A 15,474-nucleotide genomic window follows, 5' to 3' on the forward strand; every position below is an offset into this window, starting at 1 on the left:
ACCCCCACCCACCCACCCACCCACCCACCCACCCACTGTTTCCCTGGCAACAAACAGGCAGGTGTTTTTTGGAAAAAGTCGCTAATGCGTCTGTAAGTCACTATCCTGGCCCATCTCTGTCAATTTCTCTTGAAACAAGATACCGGGCTCTGCAAGAAGCAAAGCCGCTCCAAAAATACGTGGAACTCGTAAGTGTTCCTCTCCACGGAAGTCTTTAGTAAAAGGCGAAAGGCTTGTGCGTAATGAAGAGAAACCAGAGTCATATGGAAGTCAAGAGGTCGGGGCCCGAGACACACTCTGTGCACTCTAGGCAGGGTTCCCGCGGGTGCTCCCGGAACCCACTCTTCCAAGTTTTGGAGGGCTGTCTGTGGATAAAAAGAAGGTCGCAGACACAGAGAGAGAGAGAGAGAGAGAGAGAGAGAGAGAGAGAGAGAGAGAGAGAGAGAGAGAGAGAGAGAGAGAGAGAGAGAGAGAGACACACACAATCCTGGCCCCAATTCTTTTTTTTTTTTTTTTTTTTTTTTTTTTTTTTTAAGTAAAATGGCGGGAAACGGGGGACCCCATTGAAGGGCGCTTCGCCTTTCTTTCAGTTTGAATGTTTCTTTCCTTCTCTTCTTCTGCTAGCTAGCTAGCTAGCTAGCCAGCCAGCCAGCTGTTTACATAGCTTTGTGAATTTACATTTTTCCTTGACAACGGGAGAAAAGTGTTGCACCGTTCCCGGAGGTACTGCAATACCGGGTCGATGCGTGGAGCGGACGGAGCAAGCCCCATTTCCGACTCCCTGTTCGAAAAATCCATTTAATATGTAGTCCCCCGATGGGGGACGTATCAGATATTAAACTGATAAGAACAGATACTACACTTGATCTTAGCCAAAAGGCCGAGAAGCGATAACCCACAAATGGAACCCTGAAACCGCCGGACCCCCGGGGGTCTCGACAGACCCCAGCGGGTGGGTTGGCAAAAGCCAGCTCCTCTCTCCCTCCAACCCCCACCCACCCACCCACCCACCCACCCACCCACTGTTTCCCTGGCAACAAACAGGCAGGTGTTTTTTGGAAAAAGTCGCTAATGCGTCTGTAAGTCACTATCCTGGCCCATCTCTGTCAATTTCTCTTGAAACAAGATACCGGGCTCTGCAAGAAGCAAAGCCGCTCCAAAAATACGTGGAACTCGTAAGTGTTCCTCTCCACGGAAGTCTTTAGTAAAAGGCGAAAGGCTTGTGCGTAATGAAGAGAAACCAGAGTCATATGGAAGTCAAGAGGTCGGGGCCCGAGACACACTCTGTGCACTCTAGGCAGGGTTCCCGCGGGTGCTCCCGGAACCCACTCTTCCAAGTTTTGGAGGGCTGTCTGTGGATAAAAAGAAGGTCGCAGACACAGAGAGAGAGAGAGAGAGAGAGAGAGAGAGAGAGAGAGAGAGAGAGAGAGAGAGAGAGAGAGAGAGAGAGAGAGAGAGAGAGAGAGAGAGACACACACAATCCTGGCCCCAATTCTTTTTTTTTTTTTTTTTTTTTTTTTTTTTTTTAAGTAAAATGGCGGGAAACGGGGGACCCCATTGAAGGGCGCTTCGCCTTTCTTTCAGTTTGAATGTTTCTTTCCTTCTCTTCTTCTGCTAGCTAGCTAGCTAGCTAGCCAGCCAGCCAGCTGTTTACATAGCTTTGTGAATTTACATTTTTCCTTGACAACGGGAGAAAAGTGTTGCACCGTTCCCGGAGGTACTGCAATACCGGGTCGATGCGTGGAGCGGACGGAGCAAGCCCCATTTCCGACTCCCTGTTCGAAAAATCCATTTAATATGTAGTCCCCCGATGGGGGACGTATCAGATATTAAACTGATAAGAACAGATACTACACTTGATCTTAGCCAAAAGGCCGAGAAGCGATAACCCACAAATGGAACCCTGAAACCGCCGGACCCCCGGGGGTCTCGACAGACCCCAGCGGGTGGGTTGGCAAAAGCCAGCTCCTCTCTCCCTCCAACCCCCACCCACCCACCCACCCACCCACCCACCCACTGTTTCCCTGGCAACAAACAGGCAGGTGTTTTTTGGAAAAAGTCGCTAATGCGTCTGTAAGTCACTATCCTGGCCCATCTCTGTCAATTTCTCTTGAAACAAGATACCGGGCTCTGCAAGAAGCAAAGCCGCTCCAAAAATACGTGGAACTCGTAAGTGTTCCTCTCCACGGAAGTCTTTAGTAAAAGGCGAAAGGCTTGTGCGTAATGAAGAGAAACCAGAGTCATATGGAAGTCAAGAGGTCGGGGCCCGAGACACACTCTGTGCACTCTAGGCAGGGTTCCCGCGGGTGCTCCCGGAACCCACTCTTCCAAGTTTTGGAGGGCTGTCTGTGGATAAAAAGAAGGTCGCAGACACAGAGAGAGAGAGAGAGAGAGAGAGAGAGAGAGAGAGAGAGAGAGAGAGAGAGAGAGAGAGAGAGAGAGAGAGAGAGAGAGAGAGACACACACAATCCTGGCCCCAATTCTTTTTTTTTTTTTTTTTTTTTTTTTTTTTTTTAAGTAAAATGGCGGGAAACGGGGGACCCCATTGAAGGGCGCTTCGCCTTTCTTTCAGTTTGAATGTTTCTTTCCTTCTCTTCTTCTGCTAGCTAGCTAGCTAGCTAGCCAGCCAGCCAGCTGTTTACATAGCTTTGTGAATTTACATTTTTCCTTGACAACGGGAGAAAAGTGTTGCACCGTTCCCGGAGGTACTGCAATACCGGGTCGATGCGTGGAGCGGACGGAGCAAGCCCCATTTCCGACTCCCTGTTCGAAAAATCCATTTAATATGTAGTCCCCCGATGGGGGACGTATCAGATATTAAACTGATAAGAACAGATACTACACTTGATCTTAGCCAAAAGGCCGAGAAGCGATAACCCACAAATGGAACCCTGAAACCGCCGGACCCCCGGGGGTCTCGACAGACCCCAGCGGGTGGGTTGGCAAAAGCCAGCTCCTCTCTCCCTCCAACCCCCACCCACCCACCCACCCACCCACCCACCCACTGTTTCCCTGGCAACAAACAGGCAGGTGTTTTTTGGAAAAAGTCGCTAATGCGTCTGTAAGTCACTATCCTGGCCCATCTCTGTCAATTTCTCTTGAAACAAGATACCGGGCTCTGCAAGAAGCAAAGCCGCTCCAAAAATACGTGGAACTCGTAAGTGTTCCTCTCCACGGAAGTCTTTAGTAAAAGGCGAAAGGCTTGTGCGTAATGAAGAGAAACCAGAGTCATATGGAAGTCAAGAGGTCGGGGCCCGAGACACACTCTGTGCACTCTAGGCAGGGTTCCCGCGGGTGCTCCCGGAACCCACTCTTCCAAGTTTTGGAGGGCTGTCTGTGGATAAAAAGAAGGTCGCAGACACAGAGAGAGAGAGAGAGAGAGAGAGAGAGAGAGAGAGAGAGAGAGAGAGAGAGAGAGAGAGAGAGAGAGAGAGAGAGAGAGAGAGAGAGACACACACAATCCTGGCCCCAATTCTTTTTTTTTTTTTTTTTTTTTTTTTTTTTTTTAAGTAAAATGGCGGGAAACGGGGGACCCCATTGAAGGGCGCTTCGCCTTTCTTTCAGTTTGAATGTTTCTTTCCTTCTCTTCTTCTGCTAGCTAGCTAGCTAGCTAGCCAGCCAGCCAGCTGTTTACATAGCTTTGTGAATTTACATTTTTCCTTGACAACGGGAGAAAAGTGTTGCACCGTTCCCGGAGGTACTGCAATACCGGGTCGATGCGTGGAGCGGACGGAGCAAGCCCCATTTCCGACTCCCTGTTCGAAAAATCCATTTAATATGTAGTCCCCCGATGGGGGACGTATCAGATATTAAACTGATAAGAACAGATACTACACTTGATCTTAGCCAAAAGGCCGAGAAGCGATAACCCACAAATGGAACCCTGAAACCGCCGGACCCCCGGGGGTCTCGACAGACCCCAGCGGGTGGGTTGGCAAAAGCCAGCTCCTCTCTCCCTCCAACCCCCACCCACCCACCCACCCACCCACCCACCCACTGTTTCCCTGGCAACAAACAGGCAGGTGTTTTTTGGAAAAAGTCGCTAATGCGTCTGTAAGTCACTATCCTGGCCCATCTCTGTCAATTTCTCTTGAAACAAGATACCGGGCTCTGCAAGAAGCAAAGCCGCTCCAAAAATACGTGGAACTCGTAAGTGTTCCTCTCCACGGAAGTCTTTAGTAAAAGGCGAAAGGCTTGTGCGTAATGAAGAGAAACCAGAGTCATATGGAAGTCAAGAGGTCGGGGCCCGAGACACACTCTGTGCACTCTAGGCAGGGTTCCCGCGGGTGCTCCCGGAACCCACTCTTCCAAGTTTTGGAGGGCTGTCTGTGGATAAAAAGAAGGTCGCAGACACAGAGAGAGAGAGAGAGAGAGAGAGAGAGAGAGAGAGAGAGAGAGAGAGAGAGAGAGAGAGAGAGAGAGAGAGAGAGAGAGACACACACAATCCTGGCCCCAATTCTTTTTTTTTTTTTTTTTTTTTTTTTTTTTTTTAAGTAAAATGGCGGGAAACGGGGGACCCCATTGAAGGGCGCTTCGCCTTTCTTTCAGTTTGAATGTTTCTTTCCTTCTCTTCTTCTGCTAGCTAGCTAGCTAGCTAGCCAGCCAGCCAGCTGTTTACATAGCTTTGTGAATTTACATTTTTCCTTGACAACGGGAGAAAAGTGTTGCACCGTTCCCGGAGGTACTGCAATACCGGGTCGATGCGTGGAGCGGACGGAGCAAGCCCCATTTCCGACTCCCTGTTCGAAAAATCCATTTAATATGTAGTCCCCCGATGGGGGACGTATCAGATATTAAACTGATAAGAACAGATACTACACTTGATCTTAGCCAAAAGGCCGAGAAGCGATAACCCACAAATGGAACCCTGAAACCGCCGGACCCCCGGGGGTCTCGACAGACCCCAGCGGGTGGGTTGGCAAAAGCCAGCTCCTCTCTCCCTCCAACCCCCACCCACCCACCCACCCACCCACCCACCCACTGTTTCCCTGGCAACAAACAGGCAGGTGTTTTTTGGAAAAAGTCGCTAATGCGTCTGTAAGTCACTATCCTGGCCCATCTCTGTCAATTTCTCTTGAAACAAGATACCGGGCTCTGCAAGAAGCAAAGCCGCTCCAAAAATACGTGGAACTCGTAAGTGTTCCTCTCCACGGAAGTCTTTAGTAAAAGGCGAAAGGCTTGTGCGTAATGAAGAGAAACCAGAGTCATATGGAAGTCAAGAGGTCGGGGCCCGAGACACACTCTGTGCACTCTAGGCAGGGTTCCCGCGGGTGCTCCCGGAACCCACTCTTCCAAGTTTTGGAGGGCTGTCTGTGGATAAAAAGAAGGTCGCAGACACAGAGAGAGAGAGAGAGAGAGAGAGAGAGAGAGAGAGAGAGAGAGAGAGAGAGAGAGAGAGAGAGAGAGAGAGAGAGAGAGAGAGAGAGAGAGAGACACACACAATCCTGGCCCCAATTCTTTTTTTTTTTTTTTTTTTTTTTTTTTTTTTAAGTAAAATGGCGGGAAACGGGGGACCCCATTGAAGGGCGCTTCGCCTTTCTTTCAGTTTGAATGTTTCTTTCCTTCTCTTCTTCTGCTAGCTAGCTAGCTAGCTAGCCAGCCAGCCAGCTGTTTACATAGCTTTGTGAATTTACATTTTTCCTTGACAACGGGAGAAAAGTGTTGCACCGTTCCCGGAGGTACTGCAATACCGGGTCGATGCGTGGAGCGGACGGAGCAAGCCCCATTTCCGACTCCCTGTTCGAAAAATCCATTTAATATGTAGTCCCCCGATGGGGGACGTATCAGATATTAAACTGATAAGAACAGATACTACACTTGATCTTAGCCAAAAGGCCGAGAAGCGATAACCCACAAATGGAACCCTGAAACCGCCGGACCCCCGGGGGTCTCGACAGACCCCAGCGGGTGGGTTGGCAAAAGCCAGCTCCTCTCTCCCTCCAACCCCCACCCACCCACCCACCCACCCACCCACCCACTGTTTCCCTGGCAACAAACAGGCAGGTGTTTTTTGGAAAAAGTCGCTAATGCGTCTGTAAGTCACTATCCTGGCCCATCTCTGTCAATTTCTCTTGAAACAAGATACCGGGCTCTGCAAGAAGCAAAGCCGCTCCAAAAATACGTGGAACTCGTAAGTGTTCCTCTCCACGGAAGTCTTTAGTAAAAGGCGAAAGGCTTGTGCGTAATGAAGAGAAACCAGAGTCATATGGAAGTCAAGAGGTCGGGGCCCGAGACACACTCTGTGCACTCTAGGCAGGGTTCCCGCGGGTGCTCCCGGAACCCACTCTTCCAAGTTTTGGAGGGCTGTCTGTGGATAAAAAGAAGGTCGCAGACACAGAGAGAGAGAGAGAGAGAGAGAGAGAGAGAGAGAGAGAGAGAGAGAGAGAGAGAGAGAGAGAGAGAGAGAGAGAGAGAGAGAGAGAGAGACACACACAATCCTGGCCCCAATTCTTTTTTTTTTTTTTTTTTTTTTTTTTTTTTTTTAAGTAAAATGGCGGGAAACGGGGGACCCCATTGAAGGGCGCTTCGCCTTTCTTTCAGTTTGAATGTTTCTTTCCTTCTCTTCTTCTGCTAGCTAGCTAGCTAGCTAGCCAGCCAGCCAGCTGTTTACATAGCTTTGTGAATTTACATTTTTCCTTGACAACGGGAGAAAAGTGTTGCACCGTTCCCGGAGGTACTGCAATACCGGGTCGATGCGTGGAGCGGACGGAGCAAGCCCCATTTCCGACTCCCTGTTCGAAAAATCCATTTAATATGTAGTCCCCCGATGGGGGACGTATCAGATATTAAACTGATAAGAACAGATACTACACTTGATCTTAGCCAAAAGGCCGAGAAGCGATAACCCACAAATGGAACCCTGAAACCGCCGGACCCCCGGGGGTCTCGACAGACCCCAGCGGGTGGGTTGGCAAAAGCCAGCTCCTCTCTCCCTCCAACCCCCACCCACCCACCCACCCACCCACCCACCCACTGTTTCCCTGGCAACAAACAGGCAGGTGTTTTTTGGAAAAAGTCGCTAATGCGTCTGTAAGTCACTATCCTGGCCCATCTCTGTCAATTTCTCTTGAAACAAGATACCGGGCTCTGCAAGAAGCAAAGCCGCTCCAAAAATACGTGGAACTCGTAAGTGTTCCTCTCCACGGAAGTCTTTAGTAAAAGGCGAAAGGCTTGTGCGTAATGAAGAGAAACCAGAGTCATATGGAAGTCAAGAGGTCGGGGCCCGAGACACACTCTGTGCACTCTAGGCAGGGTTCCCGCGGGTGCTCCCGGAACCCACTCTTCCAAGTTTTGGAGGGCTGTCTGTGGATAAAAAGAAGGTCGCAGACACAGAGAGAGAGAGAGAGAGAGAGAGAGAGAGAGAGAGAGAGAGAGAGAGAGAGAGAGAGAGAGAGAGAGAGAGAGAGAGACACACACAATCCTGGCCCCAATTCTTTTTTTTTTTTTTTTTTTTTTTTTTTTTTTAAGTAAAATGGCGGGAAACGGGGGACCCCATTGAAGGGCGCTTCGCCTTTCTTTCAGTTTGAATGTTTCTTTCCTTCTCTTCTTCTGCTAGCTAGCTAGCTAGCTAGCCAGCCAGCCAGCTGTTTACATAGCTTTGTGAATTTACATTTTTCCTTGACAACGGGAGAAAAGTGTTGCACCGTTCCCGGAGGTACTGCAATACCGGGTCGATGCGTGGAGCGGACGGAGCAAGCCCCATTTCCGACTCCCTGTTCGAAAAATCCATTTAATATGTAGTCCCCCGATGGGGGACGTATCAGATATTAAACTGATAAGAACAGATACTACACTTGATCTTAGCCAAAAGGCCGAGAAGCGATAACCCACAAATGGAACCCTGAAACCGCCGGACCCCCGGGGGTCTCGACAGACCCCAGCGGGTGGGTTGGCAAAAGCCAGCTCCTCTCTCCCTCCAACCCCCACCCACCCACCCACCCACCCACCCACCCACTGTTTCCCTGGCAACAAACAGGCAGGTGTTTTTTGGAAAAAGTCGCTAATGCGTCTGTAAGTCACTATCCTGGCCCATCTCTGTCAATTTCTCTTGAAACAAGATACCGGGCTCTGCAAGAAGCAAAGCCGCTCCAAAAATACGTGGAACTCGTAAGTGTTCCTCTCCACGGAAGTCTTTAGTAAAAGGCGAAAGGCTTGTGCGTAATGAAGAGAAACCAGAGTCATATGGAAGTCAAGAGGTCGGGGCCCGAGACACACTCTGTGCACTCTAGGCAGGGTTCCCGCGGGTGCTCCCGGAACCCACTCTTCCAAGTTTTGGAGGGCTGTCTGTGGATAAAAAGAAGGTCGCAGACACAGAGAGAGAGAGAGAGAGAGAGAGAGAGAGAGAGAGAGAGAGAGAGAGAGAGAGAGAGAGAGAGAGAGAGAGAGAGAGAGAGACACACACAATCCTGGCCCCAATTCTTTTTTTTTTTTTTTTTTTTTTTTTTTTTTTTAAGTAAAATGGCGGGAAACGGGGGACCCCATTGAAGGGCGCTTCGCCTTTCTTTCAGTTTGAATGTTTCTTTCCTTCTCTTCTTCTGCTAGCTAGCTAGCTAGCTAGCCAGCCAGCCAGCTGTTTACATAGCTTTGTGAATTTACATTTTTCCTTGACAACGGGAGAAAAGTGTTGCACCGTTCCCGGAGGTACTGCAATACCGGGTCGATGCGTGGAGCGGACGGAGCAAGCCCCATTTCCGACTCCCTGTTCGAAAAATCCATTTAATATGTAGTCCCCCGATGGGGGACGTATCAGATATTAAACTGATAAGAACAGATACTACACTTGATCTTAGCCAAAAGGCCGAGAAGCGATAACCCACAAATGGAACCCTGAAACCGCCGGACCCCCGGGGGTCTCGACAGACCCCAGCGGGTGGGTTGGCAAAAGCCAGCTCCTCTCTCCCTCCAACCCCCACCCACCCACCCACCCACCCACCCACCCACTGTTTCCCTGGCAACAAACAGGCAGGTGTTTTTTGGAAAAAGTCGCTAATGCGTCTGTAAGTCACTATCCTGGCCCATCTCTGTCAATTTCTCTTGAAACAAGATACCGGGCTCTGCAAGAAGCAAAGCCGCTCCAAAAATACGTGGAACTCGTAAGTGTTCCTCTCCACGGAAGTCTTTAGTAAAAGGCGAAAGGCTTGTGCGTAATGAAGAGAAACCAGAGTCATATGGAAGTCAAGAGGTCGGGGCCCGAGACACACTCTGTGCACTCTAGGCAGGGTTCCCGCGGGTGCTCCCGGAACCCACTCTTCCAAGTTTTGGAGGGCTGTCTGTGGATAAAAAGAAGGTCGCAGACACAGAGAGAGAGAGAGAGAGAGAGAGAGAGAGAGAGAGAGAGAGAGAGAGAGAGAGAGAGAGAGAGAGAGAGAGAGAGAGAGAGAGACACACACAATCCTGGCCCCAATTCTTTTTTTTTTTTTTTTTTTTTTTTTTTTTTTTAAGTAAAATGGCGGGAAACGGGGGACCCCATTGAAGGGCGCTTCGCCTTTCTTTCAGTTTGAATGTTTCTTTCCTTCTCTTCTTCTGCTAGCTAGCTAGCTAGCTAGCCAGCCAGCCAGCTGTTTACATAGCTTTGTGAATTTACATTTTTCCTTGACAACGGGAGAAAAGTGTTGCACCGTTCCCGGAGGTACTGCAATACCGGGTCGATGCGTGGAGCGGACGGAGCAAGCCCCATTTCCGACTCCCTGTTCGAAAAATCCATTTAATATGTAGTCCCCCGATGGGGGACGTATCAGATATTAAACTGATAAGAACAGATACTACACTTGATCTTAGCCAAAAGGCCGAGAAGCGATAACCCACAAATGGAACCCTGAAACCGCCGGACCCCCGGGGGTCTCGACAGACCCCAGCGGGTGGGTTGGCAAAAGCCAGCTCCTCTCTCCCTCCAACCCCCACCCACCCACCCACCCACCCACCCACCCACTGTTTCCCTGGCAACAAACAGGCAGGTGTTTTTTGGAAAAAGTCGCTAATGCGTCTGTAAGTCACTATCCTGGCCCATCTCTGTCAATTTCTCTTGAAACAAGATACCGGGCTCTGCAAGAAGCAAAGCCGCTCCAAAAATACGTGGAACTCGTAAGTGTTCCTCTCCACGGAAGTCTTTAGTAAAAGGCGAAAGGCTTGTGCGTAATGAAGAGAAACCAGAGTCATATGGAAGTCAAGAGGTCGGGGCCCGAGACACACTCTGTGCACTCTAGGCAGGGTTCCCGCGGGTGCTCCCGGAACCCACTCTTCCAAGTTTTGGAGGGCTGTCTGTGGATAAAAAGAAGGTCGCAGACACAGAGAGAGAGAGAGAGAGAGAGAGAGAGAGAGAGAGAGAGAGAGAGAGAGAGAGAGAGAGAGAGAGAGAGAGAGAGAGAGAGACACACACAATCCTGGCCCCAATTCTTTTTTTTTTTTTTTTTTTTTTTTTTTTTTTTAAGTAAAATGGCGGGAAACGGGGGACCCCATTGAAGGGCGCTTCGCCTTTCTTTCAGTTTGAATGTTTCTTTCCTTCTCTTCTTCTGCTAGCTAGCTAGCTAGCTAGCCAGCCAGCCAGCTGTTTACATAGCTTTGTGAATTTACATTTTTCCTTGACAACGGGAGAAAAGTGTTGCACCGTTCCCGGAGGTACTGCAATACCGGGTCGATGCGTGGAGCGGACGGAGCAAGCCCCATTTCCGACTCCCTGTTCGAAAAATCCATTTAATATGTAGTCCCCCGATGGGGGACGTATCAGATATTAAACTGATAAGAACAGATACTACACTTGATCTTAGCCAAAAGGCCGAGAAGCGATAACCCACAAATGGAACCCTGAAACCGCCGGACCCCCGGGGGTCTCGACAGACCCCAGCGGGTGGGTTGGCAAAAGCCAGCTCCTCTCTCCCTCCAACCCCCACCCACCCACCCACCCACCCACCCACCCACTGTTTCCCTGGCAACAAACAGGCAGGTGTTTTTTGGAAAAAGTCGCTAATGCGTCTGTAAGTCACTATCCTGGCCCATCTCTGTCAATTTCTCTTGAAACAAGATACCGGGCTCTGCAAGAAGCAAAGCCGCTCCAAAAATACGTGGAACTCGTAAGTGTTCCTCTCCACGGAAGTCTTTAGTAAAAGGCGAAAGGCTTGTGCGTAATGAAGAGAAACCAGAGTCATATGGAAGTCAAGAGGTCGGGGCCCGAGACACACTCTGTGCACTCTAGGCAGGGTTCCCGCGGGTGCTCCCGGAACCCACTCTTCCAAGTTTTGGAGGGCTGTCTGTGGATAAAAAGAAGGTCGCAGACACAGAGAGAGAGAGAGAGAGAGAGAGAGAGAGAGAGAGAGAGAGAGAGAGAGAGAGAGAGAGAGAGAGAGAGAGAGAGAGAGAGAGAGAGAGACACACACAATCCTGGCCCCAATTCTTTTTTTTTTTTTTTTTTTTTTTTTTTTTTTTTAAGTAAAATGGCGGGAAACGGGGGACCCCATTGAAGGGCGCTTCGCCTTTCTTTCAGTTTGAATGTTTCTTTCCTTCTCTTCTTCTGCTAGCTAGCTAGCTAGCTAGCCAGCCAGCCAGCTGTTTACATAGCTTTGTGAATTTACATTTTTCCTTGACAACGGGAGAAAAGTGTTGCACCGTTCCCGGAGGTACTGCAATACCGGGTCGATGCGTGGAGCGGACGGAGCAAGCCCCATTTCCGACTCCCTGTTCGAAAAATCCATTTAATATGTAGTCCCCCGATGGGGGACGTATCAGATATTAAACTGATAAGAACAGATACTACACTTGATCTTAGCCAAAAGGCCGAGAAGCGATAACCCACAAATGGAACCCTGAAACCGCCGGACCCCCGGGGGTCTCGACAGACCCCAGCGGGTGGGTTGGCAAAAGCCAGCTCCTCTCTCCCTCCAACCCCCACCCACCCACCCACCCACCCACCCACCCACTGTTTCCCTGGCAACAAACAGGCAGGTGTTTTTTGGAAAAAGTCGCTAATGCGTCTGTAAGTCACTATCCTGGCCCATCTCTGTCAATTTCTCTTGAAACAAGATACCGGGCTCTGCAAGAAGCAAAGCCGCTCCAAAAATACGTGGAACTCGTAAGTGTTCCTCTCCACGGAAGTCTTTAGTAAAAGGCGAAAGGCTTGTGCGTAATGAAGAGAAACCAGAGTCATATGGAAGTCAAGAGGTCGGGGCCCGAGACACACTCTGTGCACTCTAGGCAGGGTTCCCGCGGGTGCTCCCGGAACCCACTCTTCCAAGTTTTGGAGGGCTGTCTGTGGATAAAAAGAAGGTCGCAGACACAGAGAGAGAGAGAGAGAGAGAGAGAGAGAGAGAGAGAGAGAGAGAGAGAGAGAGAGAGAGAGAGAGAGAGAGAGAGAGAGAGAGAGAGAGAGACACACACAATCCTGGCCCCAATTCTTTTTTTTTTTTTTTTTTTTTTTTTTTTTTTTAAGTAAAATGGCGGGAAACGGGGGACCCCATTGAAGGGCGCTTCGCCTTTCTTTCAGTTTGAATGTTTCTTTCCTTCTCTTCTTCTGCTAGCTAGCTAGCTAGCTAGCCAGCCAGCCAGCTGTTTACATAGCTTTGTGAATTTACATTTTTCCTTGACAACGGGAGAAAAGTGTTGCACCGTTCCCGGAGGTACTGCAATACCGGGTCGATGCGTGGAGCGGACGGAGCAAGCCCCATTTCCGACTCCCTGTTCGAAAAATCCATTTAATATGTAGTCCCCCGATGGGGGACGTATCAGATATTAAACTGATAAGAACAGATACTACACTTGATCTTAGCCAAAAGGCCGAGAAGCGATAACCCACAAATGGAACCCTGAAACCGCCGGACCCCCGGGGGTCTCGACAGACCCCAGCGGGTGGGTTGGCAAAAGCCAGCTCCTCTCTCCCTCCAACCCCCACCCACCCACCCACCCACCCACCCACCCACTGTTTCCCTGGCAACAAACAGGCAGGTGTTTTTTGGAAAAAGTCGCTAATGCGTCTGTAAGTCACTATCCTGGCCCATCTCTGTCAATTTCTCTTGAAACAAGATACCGGGCTCTGCAAGAAGCAAAGCCGCTCCAAAAATACGTGGAACTCGTAAGTGTTCCTCTCCACGGAAGTCTTTAGTAAAAGGCGAAAGGCTTGTGCGTAATGAAGAGAAACCAGAGTCATATGGAAGTCAAGAGGTCGGGGCCCGAGACACACTCTGTGCACTCTAGGCAGGGTTCCCGCGGGTGCTCCCGGAACCCACTCTTCCAAGTTTTGGAGGGCTGTCTGTGGATAAAAAGAAGGTCGCAGACACAGAGAGAGAGAGAGAGAGAGAGAGAGAGAGAGAGAGAGAGAGAGAGAGAGAGAGAGAGAGAGAGAGAGAGAGAGAGAGAGAGAGACACACACAATCCTGGCCCCAATTCTTTTTTTTTTTTTTTTTTTTTTTTTTTTTTTAAGTAAAATGGCGGGAAACGGGGGACCCCATTGAAGGGCGCTTCGCCTTTCTTTCAGTTTGAATGTTTCTTTCCTTCTCTTCTTCTGCTAGCTAGCTAGCTAGCTAGCCAGCCAGCCAGCTGTTTACATAGCTTTGTGAATTTACATTTTTCCTTGACAACGGGAGAAAAGTGTTGCACCGTTCCCGGAGGTACTGCAATACCGGGTCGATGCGTGGAGCGGACGGAGCAAGCCCCATTTCCGACTCCCTGTTCGAAAAATCCATTTAATATGTAGTCCCCCGATGGGGGACGTATCAGATATTAAACTGATAAGAACAGATACTACACTTGATCTTAGCCAAAAGGCCGAGAAGCGATAACCCACAAATGGAACCCTGAAACCGCCGGACCCCCGGGGGTCTCGACAGACCCCAGCGGGTGGGTTGGCAAAAGCCAGCTCCTCTCTCCCTCCAACCCCCACCCACCCACCCACCCACCCACCCACCCACTGTTTCCCTGGCAACAAACAGGCAGGTGTTTTTTGGAAAAAGTCGCTAATGCGTCTGTAAGTCACTATCCTGGCCCATCTCTGTCAATTTCTCTTGAAACAAGATACCGGGCTCTGCAAGAAGCAAAGCCGCTCCAAAAATACGTGGAACTCGTAAGTGTTCCTCTCCACGGAAGTCTTTAGTAAAAGGCGAAAGGCTTGTGCGTAATGAAGAGAAACCAGAGTCATATGGAAGTCAAGAGGTCGGGGCCCGAGACACACTCTGTGCACTCTAGGCAGGGTTCCCGCGGGTGCTCCCGGAACCCACTCTTCCAAGTTTTGGAGGGCTGTCTGTGGATAAAAAGAAGGTCGCAGACACAGAGAGAGAGAGAGAGAGAGAGAGAGAGAGAGAGAGAGAGAGAGAGAGAGAGAGAGAGAGAGAGAGAGAGAGAGAGAGAGAGAGACACACACAATCCTGGCCCCAATTCTTTTTTTTTTTTTTTTTTTTTTTTTTTTTTTTAAGTAAAATGGCGGGAAACGGGGGACCCCATTGAAGGGCGCTTCGCCTTTCTTTCAGTTTGAATGTTTCTTTCCTTCTCTTCTTCTGCTAGCTAGCTAGCTAGCTAGCCAGCCAGCCAGCTGTTTACATAGCTTTGTGAATTTACATTTTTCCTTGACAACGGGAGAAAAGTGTTGCACCGTTCCCGGAGGTACTGCAATACCGGGTCGATGCGTGGAGCGGACGGAGCAAGCCCCATTTCCGACTCCCTGTTCGAAAAATCCATTTAATATGTAGTCCCCCGATGGGGGACGTATCAGATATTAAACTGATAAGAACAGATACTACACTTGATCTTAGCCAAAAGGCCGAGAAGCGATAACCCACAAATGGAACCCTGAAACCGCCGGACCCCCGGGGGTCTCGACAGACCCCAGCGGGTGGGTTGGCAAAAGCCAGCTCCTCTCTCCCTCCAACCCCCACCCACCCACCCACCCACCCACCCACCCACTGTTTCCCTGGCAACAAACAGGCAGGTGTTTTTTGGAAAAAGTCGCTAATGCGTCTGTAAGTCACTATCCTGGCCCATCTCTGTCAATTTCTCTTGAAACAAGATACCGGGCTCTGCAAGAAGCAAAGCCGCTCCAAAAATACGTGGAACTCGTAAGTGTTCCTCTCCACGGAAGTCTTTAGTAAAAGGCGAAAGGCTTGTGCGTAATGAAGAGAAACCAGAGTCATATGGAAGTCAAGAGGTCGGGGCCCGAGACACACTCTGTGCACTCTAGGCAGGGTTCCCGCGGGTGCTCCCGGAACCCACTCTTCCAAGTTTTGGAGGGCTGTCTGTGGATAAAAAGAAGGTCGCAGACACAGAGAGAGAGAGAGAGAGAGAGAGAGAGAGAGAGAGAGAGAGAGAGAGAGAGAGAGAGAGAGAGAGAGAGAGAGAGACACACACAATCCTGGCCCCAATTCTTTTTTTTTTTTTTTTTTTTTTTTTTTTTTTTAAGTAAAATGGCGGGAAACGGGGGACCCCATTGAAGGGCGCTTCGCCTTTCTTTCAGTTTGAATGTTTCTTTCCTTCTCTTCTTCTGCTAGCTAGCTAGCTAGC

General features: G+C 49.7%; 31 non-coding genes across 31 annotated transcripts; all 31 read right to left on the minus strand.

Annotated features, from left to right (window-relative positions):
- Positions 1–145: 145 nt before the first annotated feature.
- Positions 146–262, minus strand: LOC118943686. The gene has a single exon (XR_005039004.1). It is a non-coding gene; the product is annotated as a U5 spliceosomal RNA (small nuclear RNA).
- Positions 263–701: 439 nt separating this feature from the next.
- Positions 702–892, minus strand: LOC118943735. Its single transcript, XR_005039053.1, has one exon. It is a non-coding gene; the product is annotated as a U2 spliceosomal RNA (small nuclear RNA).
- Positions 893–1,132: 240 nt separating this feature from the next.
- Positions 1,133–1,249, minus strand: LOC118943687. Its single transcript, XR_005039005.1, has one exon. It is a non-coding gene; the product is annotated as a U5 spliceosomal RNA (small nuclear RNA).
- Positions 1,250–1,695: 446 nt separating this feature from the next.
- Positions 1,696–1,886, minus strand: LOC118943736. The gene has a single exon (XR_005039054.1). It is a non-coding gene; the product is annotated as a U2 spliceosomal RNA (small nuclear RNA).
- Positions 1,887–2,126: 240 nt separating this feature from the next.
- On the minus strand, positions 2,127–2,243 carry LOC118943688. The gene has a single exon (XR_005039006.1). It is a non-coding gene; the product is annotated as a U5 spliceosomal RNA (small nuclear RNA).
- A 440-nt stretch (positions 2,244–2,683) lies between these two features.
- LOC118943737 lies at positions 2,684–2,874 on the minus strand. The gene has a single exon (XR_005039055.1). It is a non-coding gene; the product is annotated as a U2 spliceosomal RNA (small nuclear RNA).
- Positions 2,875–3,114: 240 nt separating this feature from the next.
- LOC118943689 lies at positions 3,115–3,231 on the minus strand. Its single transcript, XR_005039007.1, has one exon. It is a non-coding gene; the product is annotated as a U5 spliceosomal RNA (small nuclear RNA).
- Positions 3,232–3,675: 444 nt separating this feature from the next.
- LOC118943738 lies at positions 3,676–3,866 on the minus strand. The gene has a single exon (XR_005039056.1). It is a non-coding gene; the product is annotated as a U2 spliceosomal RNA (small nuclear RNA).
- A 240-nt stretch (positions 3,867–4,106) lies between these two features.
- Positions 4,107–4,223, minus strand: LOC118943690. The gene has a single exon (XR_005039008.1). It is a non-coding gene; the product is annotated as a U5 spliceosomal RNA (small nuclear RNA).
- Positions 4,224–4,659: 436 nt separating this feature from the next.
- Positions 4,660–4,850, minus strand: LOC118943739. The gene has a single exon (XR_005039057.1). It is a non-coding gene; the product is annotated as a U2 spliceosomal RNA (small nuclear RNA).
- A 240-nt stretch (positions 4,851–5,090) lies between these two features.
- Positions 5,091–5,207, minus strand: LOC118943691. Its single transcript, XR_005039009.1, has one exon. It is a non-coding gene; the product is annotated as a U5 spliceosomal RNA (small nuclear RNA).
- Positions 5,208–5,656: 449 nt separating this feature from the next.
- Positions 5,657–5,847, minus strand: LOC118943740. The gene has a single exon (XR_005039058.1). It is a non-coding gene; the product is annotated as a U2 spliceosomal RNA (small nuclear RNA).
- A 240-nt stretch (positions 5,848–6,087) lies between these two features.
- LOC118943692 lies at positions 6,088–6,204 on the minus strand. Its single transcript, XR_005039010.1, has one exon. It is a non-coding gene; the product is annotated as a U5 spliceosomal RNA (small nuclear RNA).
- A 447-nt stretch (positions 6,205–6,651) lies between these two features.
- LOC118943741 lies at positions 6,652–6,842 on the minus strand. The gene has a single exon (XR_005039059.1). It is a non-coding gene; the product is annotated as a U2 spliceosomal RNA (small nuclear RNA).
- A 240-nt stretch (positions 6,843–7,082) lies between these two features.
- Positions 7,083–7,199, minus strand: LOC118943693. Its single transcript, XR_005039011.1, has one exon. It is a non-coding gene; the product is annotated as a U5 spliceosomal RNA (small nuclear RNA).
- Positions 7,200–7,632: 433 nt separating this feature from the next.
- LOC118943742 lies at positions 7,633–7,823 on the minus strand. Its single transcript, XR_005039060.1, has one exon. It is a non-coding gene; the product is annotated as a U2 spliceosomal RNA (small nuclear RNA).
- A 240-nt stretch (positions 7,824–8,063) lies between these two features.
- LOC118943694 lies at positions 8,064–8,180 on the minus strand. The gene has a single exon (XR_005039012.1). It is a non-coding gene; the product is annotated as a U5 spliceosomal RNA (small nuclear RNA).
- A 438-nt stretch (positions 8,181–8,618) lies between these two features.
- Positions 8,619–8,809, minus strand: LOC118943743. Its single transcript, XR_005039061.1, has one exon. It is a non-coding gene; the product is annotated as a U2 spliceosomal RNA (small nuclear RNA).
- Positions 8,810–9,049: 240 nt separating this feature from the next.
- Positions 9,050–9,166, minus strand: LOC118943695. Its single transcript, XR_005039013.1, has one exon. It is a non-coding gene; the product is annotated as a U5 spliceosomal RNA (small nuclear RNA).
- A 440-nt stretch (positions 9,167–9,606) lies between these two features.
- Positions 9,607–9,797, minus strand: LOC118943744. Its single transcript, XR_005039062.1, has one exon. It is a non-coding gene; the product is annotated as a U2 spliceosomal RNA (small nuclear RNA).
- Positions 9,798–10,037: 240 nt separating this feature from the next.
- LOC118943697 lies at positions 10,038–10,154 on the minus strand. Its single transcript, XR_005039015.1, has one exon. It is a non-coding gene; the product is annotated as a U5 spliceosomal RNA (small nuclear RNA).
- Positions 10,155–10,592: 438 nt separating this feature from the next.
- On the minus strand, positions 10,593–10,783 carry LOC118943745. The gene has a single exon (XR_005039063.1). It is a non-coding gene; the product is annotated as a U2 spliceosomal RNA (small nuclear RNA).
- A 240-nt stretch (positions 10,784–11,023) lies between these two features.
- Positions 11,024–11,140, minus strand: LOC118943698. The gene has a single exon (XR_005039016.1). It is a non-coding gene; the product is annotated as a U5 spliceosomal RNA (small nuclear RNA).
- Positions 11,141–11,587: 447 nt separating this feature from the next.
- LOC118943746 lies at positions 11,588–11,778 on the minus strand. Its single transcript, XR_005039064.1, has one exon. It is a non-coding gene; the product is annotated as a U2 spliceosomal RNA (small nuclear RNA).
- A 240-nt stretch (positions 11,779–12,018) lies between these two features.
- On the minus strand, positions 12,019–12,135 carry LOC118943699. The gene has a single exon (XR_005039017.1). It is a non-coding gene; the product is annotated as a U5 spliceosomal RNA (small nuclear RNA).
- A 448-nt stretch (positions 12,136–12,583) lies between these two features.
- Positions 12,584–12,774, minus strand: LOC118943747. The gene has a single exon (XR_005039065.1). It is a non-coding gene; the product is annotated as a U2 spliceosomal RNA (small nuclear RNA).
- A 240-nt stretch (positions 12,775–13,014) lies between these two features.
- Positions 13,015–13,131, minus strand: LOC118943700. Its single transcript, XR_005039018.1, has one exon. It is a non-coding gene; the product is annotated as a U5 spliceosomal RNA (small nuclear RNA).
- Positions 13,132–13,570: 439 nt separating this feature from the next.
- Positions 13,571–13,761, minus strand: LOC118943748. The gene has a single exon (XR_005039066.1). It is a non-coding gene; the product is annotated as a U2 spliceosomal RNA (small nuclear RNA).
- Positions 13,762–14,001: 240 nt separating this feature from the next.
- Positions 14,002–14,118, minus strand: LOC118943701. The gene has a single exon (XR_005039019.1). It is a non-coding gene; the product is annotated as a U5 spliceosomal RNA (small nuclear RNA).
- A 440-nt stretch (positions 14,119–14,558) lies between these two features.
- On the minus strand, positions 14,559–14,749 carry LOC118943749. Its single transcript, XR_005039067.1, has one exon. It is a non-coding gene; the product is annotated as a U2 spliceosomal RNA (small nuclear RNA).
- A 240-nt stretch (positions 14,750–14,989) lies between these two features.
- On the minus strand, positions 14,990–15,106 carry LOC118943702. Its single transcript, XR_005039020.1, has one exon. It is a non-coding gene; the product is annotated as a U5 spliceosomal RNA (small nuclear RNA).
- Between the last annotated feature and the right edge of the window lie 368 nt (positions 15,107–15,474).

This window comes from Oncorhynchus mykiss, chromosome 22, assembly GCF_013265735.2.
Source record: "Oncorhynchus mykiss isolate Arlee chromosome 22, USDA_OmykA_1.1, whole genome shotgun sequence".
Taxonomy (NCBI): Eukaryota; Metazoa; Chordata; class Actinopteri; order Salmoniformes; family Salmonidae; genus Oncorhynchus; species Oncorhynchus mykiss.